The sequence below is a fragment of the Lygodium microphyllum genome, unplaced genomic scaffold (assembly GCF_053477565.2).
Source record: "Lygodium microphyllum isolate KBCC unplaced genomic scaffold, Lygodium_microphyllum_v1.1.10 scaffold_289, whole genome shotgun sequence".
Taxonomy (NCBI): domain Eukaryota; kingdom Viridiplantae; phylum Streptophyta; class Polypodiopsida; order Schizaeales; family Lygodiaceae; genus Lygodium; species Lygodium microphyllum.
In genome coordinates, this window is record NW_028229770.1 from 60,001 (window position 1) to 65,000 (window position 5,000).

Here is a 5,000-nt window from a genome sequence, read left to right on the forward strand (position 1 = left end):
CCCCCCCTCAAAAATCCCCCCCCCCCCCCAAAAAAATCCCCCCCCCCGCCCCCCTCAACACACACCACCCCACCCCCCCCCCCCACAACACACACCACACAACCCCTCCCCCCCCCTCAAAAATTCCTCGCCCCCCCCTCAACACACACCACACCACCCCTCCCCCCCCTCAAAAATCCCCCCCCCCCTCAACACACACCACACCACACCACCCCTCCCCCCCCCCCCCTAAAAAATCCCCCCCCCGCCCCCCTCAACACACACCACCCCACCCCCCCCCCCCACAACACACACCACACAACCCCTCCCCCCCCCTCAAAAATTCCCTGCCCCCCCCTCAACACACACCACACCACCCCTCCCCCCCCTCAAAAATCCCCCCCCCCCCCTCAACACACACCACACCACACCACCCCTCCCCCCCCCCCCCCCCTCCAAATTTTGCCCCCCCCCCCCCCCCCAAAAAATTGGCCCCGCCCCTCAACACACACCACACCACACCACCCCTCCCCCCCCTCCAAAATTCGCCCCCCCCCCCCCCTCAACACACACCACCCCACCCCCCCCTCAACACACACCACACCACCCCTCCCCCCCCCCTCAAAAATCCCCCCCCCCTCAACACACACCACACCACACCACCCCTCCCCTTCCCCCCCTCGAAATTTCGCCCCCCCATCAACACACACCACCCCACCCCTCCCCCCCCGCCCCAAAAATTCGCCCCCCCCCCTCAACACATACCACACCACACCACCGCTCCCCCCCCCCCCTCCAAAATTCGCCCCCCCCCCCAAAAATTTCCCACCCCTCCCCCCTCAACACACACCACCCCACCCCCCCCCCAACACACACCACACCACCCCTCCCCCCCCCCCCCCTCAACACACACCACACCACCCCTCCCCCCCCCCCCCCGCCCCCAAAAAATTCGCCCCCCCCCCCCCCCAACACACACCACTCCACCCCCCCCCCCCAAAAAAATTCGGCCACCCCCCTCAACACACACCACACCACACCACCCCTCCCCCCCCCTCCAAAATTCGCCCCCCCCCTCAACACACACCACCCCACCCCCCCCCTCAACACACACCACACCACCCCTCCCCCCCAAAAAATTCGGCCACCCCCCTCAACACACACCACACCACACCACACCACCCCTCCCCCCCCCCCTCAATACACACCTCCCCACCCTTCCCCCCCCCCGCCCCCAACACACACCACCCCTCCCCCCCCCCCAAAAATTCGCCCCCCCCCCTCAATACACACCTCCCCACCCTTCCCCCCCCCCCCCCTCAACACACACCACACCACACCACACCACACCACCCCTCCCCTTCCCCCCCTCCAAATTTCGCCCCCCCCTCAACACACACCACACCACCCCACCCCTCCCCCCCCCCCCTCCAAATTTCGCCCCTTCTCCCCCCCAAAAATTCGCCCCCCCCTCCCTCAACACACACCACGCCACACCACCCCTCCCCCCCCCCACCCCCCTCAACACACACCACCCCACACCACCCCTCCCCCCCCCCCAAAAATCCCCCCCCCCCCCAACACACACCACCCCCCCCCCCCCCAACACACACCTCACCACCCCTCCCCCCCCTCAAAAATTCCCCCCCCCCCCCCCCGTCAACACACAAAACACCACCCCTCCCCCCCCCTCAAAACACACCACACCACACCACCCCCCCCCCCCTCCAAATTTTGCCCCCCCCTCAACACACACCACACCACACCACCCCTCCCCCCCCTCCAAAATTCGCCCCCCACCCCCCTCAACACACACCACCCTACACCTCCCCTCCCCCCCCCCAAAAATTCCCCCCCCCCCCCAACACACACCACCACATCCCCCCCCCCCTCAACGCACACCACACCACCCGTCCCCCCCCCTCAAAAATCCTCCCCCCCCCCCCTCAACACACAAAACACCACCCCTCCCCCCCCCCCCCTCAAAAATCCCCCCCCCCCCAACACACACCACACCACACCACCCCTCCCCCCCCCCCTCAACACAGACCACCCCTCCCCCTCCCCTCCAAAATTCGCCCCCCCCACCCCTCAAAAATCCCCCCCCCCCCTCAACACACACCACACCACACCACACCAACCCTCCCCTTCCCCCCTCCAAATTTCGCCTTCCCCTCAACACACACCACCCCACCCCTCCCCCCCCCCCCCAAAAATTCGCCCCCCCGGTCCAAATTTTGCCCCTTCCCCCCCCAAAAATTCGCCCCCCCCCCCTCAACACACACCACCCCACACCACGCCTCCCCCCCCCTCAAAAATTCCCCCCCCCCCTCAACACACACCACACCACACCACCACTCCCCCTCCCTCAGAAATCCCCCCCCCCTCAACACACACCACACCACCCCTCCCCTTCCCCCCTCCAAATTTCGCCCCCCCCTCAACACACACCACCCCACCCCTCCCCCCCCCCGCCCCCAAAAAATTCGCCCCCCCCCCAAAAAATTCGGCCACCCCCCTCAACACACACCACACCACACACCCCCTCCCCCCCTCCAAAATTCCCCCCGCCCCCAACACAAACCACCCCTCCCACCCCCCCCCCAAAAATTCGCGCCCCCCCCCCCCTCAATACACACCTCCCCACCCCCCCCCCCCCCCAATAGACCCCACACCACCCCTCCCCGCCCCCTCAAAAATCCCCCCCTCCCCCCCCCCTCAACACACACCACACCACCCCTCTCCCCCCCCCCCCCAAGACACACCACCCCACCCCCCCCCCCCCCCAACACACACCACACAACCCCTCCCCCCCCCTCAAAAATTCCCCGCCCCCACCTCAACACACACCACACCACCCCTCCCCCCCCCCCTCAAAAATCCCCCCCCCCCCTCAACACACACCACACCACACCACCCCTCCGCCCCCCCCCCTCCAAATTTTGCCCCCCCCCCCCCCAAAAATTGGCCCCCCCCCTCAACACACACCACACCACACCATCCCTCCCCCCCCCTCCAAAATTCACCCCCCCCTCCCCTCAACACACACCACCCCACCCCCCCCCCTCAACACACACCACACCACCCCTCCCCCCCCCTCAAAAATCCCCCCCCCCTCAACACACACCACACCACCCCTCCCCTTCCCCCCCCTCGAAATTTCGCCCCCCCGTCAACACACACCACCCCACCCCTCCCCCCCGCCCCAAAAATTCGCCCCCCCTCCAAATTTCGCCCCTCCCCCCCCCAAAAATTCGCCCCCCCCCTCAACACACACCACACCACACCACCGCTCCCCCCCCCCCTCCAGAATTCGCCCCCCCCCCCCAAAAATTCCCCACCCCTCCCCCCTCAACACACACCACCCCACCCCCCCCCCCCAACACACACCACACCACCCCTCCCCCCCCCCCCTCAACACACACCACACCACCCCTCCCCCCCCCCCGACCCCAAAAAATTCGCCCCCCCCCCCCCCCCCCGCCAACACACACCACTCCACCCCCCCCCCCAAAAAAATTCGGCCACCCCCCTCAACACACACCACACCACACAACACCACCCCTCCCCTTCCCCCCCTCCAAATTTCACCTTCCCCTCAACACACACCACCCCACCCCTCCCCCCCCCCAAAAATTCGCCCCCCCCGTCCAAATTTTGCCCCTTCCCCCCCCAAAAATTGGCCCCCCCCCTCAACACACACCACGCCACACCACCCCTCCCCCCCCCCCCTCAACACACACCACCCCACCCCTCCCCTGCCCCCGCCCCCAAAAAATTCGCCCCCCCCCAACACACACCACCCCACCCCCCCCCCCCAAAAATTCGGCCACCCCCCTCAACACACACCACACCACACCTCCAAAATTTGCCCCCCCACCCCCCGGCCCCAACACACACCACCCCACCTCCGAAACCGCGCTCCATCCACAGCACCCCACCTCTCCTCCAAAAACCCCGCTCGACCAACCCCACCCCGCGTCTCCCCCCCACGACACGGCGCACCCCCCCACGACGCCCCCCCGCACCCCACCTCGAAAAACCGCGCTCCCTCCACAGCACCCCACCTCTCCTCCCAAAACCCCGCTCCCTCCACAGCACCCCACCTCTCCTCCAAAAACCCCGCTTGACCACCCCAACCCCGCGTCACTCCCCCATGACACGGCGCACCCCCCCACGACGCCCCCCCCGCACCCCACCTCGAAAAACCCCGCTCGACCCACCCCACCCCGCGTCACCCCCCCACGACGCCCCCGCGCACCCCACCTCGGAAAACCCGCTGCATCCACACCACCCCACCCCACCTCGAAAAACCCGCTGCATCCACACCACCCCACCCCGCGTCACGGCACACCCCACCGCACCCCCCCTCGACGCGGCGCATCCCCCCCGCACCCCACCTCGAAAAACCCCGCTCCATCCACACGACCCCGCCACGCCTCCAAAAACCCCGCTCGACCCAGCCCACCCCGCATCACCCCCCCACGACACGGCGCACCCTCCACCCCACCGCACCCCCCGACGACGCGGCGTATCCCCCGCGCACCCCACCTCCAAAAACCCCACTCGACCCACGGCACGTCACCTCACCCCCCCACGACATGGCACACCCTCCCTCCTAAGAAATCCCGCTCCGCAATGACACGGCACACACACCCCACTGCACACGACCCCCTCCCGCGACACGGAACCTTCCACCCCCCGACGGACGTCCTCAAGAAACCCCCCCATGACATGGCACCCCCCCGCGACATGGCACACCCTCCCTCCTCAGAAATCCCCGCTCCAACAACCCGCCCGCGCAACATGGCACGCCCTCCCTCCTCGGAAAAACCCCGCTCCATCGAAGCCCCCCACAACATGGCACACCCTCCGCTCCCAAAATACCTCGCATCTTGAGGAGGGGGTATCACGTGAGAGCGAGGCAGAGGGAGGGGCCAGGCACGACGTACGCAAAGACAATCGCGACGAGGAGAGGAGGCGCCGTGTCATGGCAAGGCGAGGGGGTTTCCTACCACGAT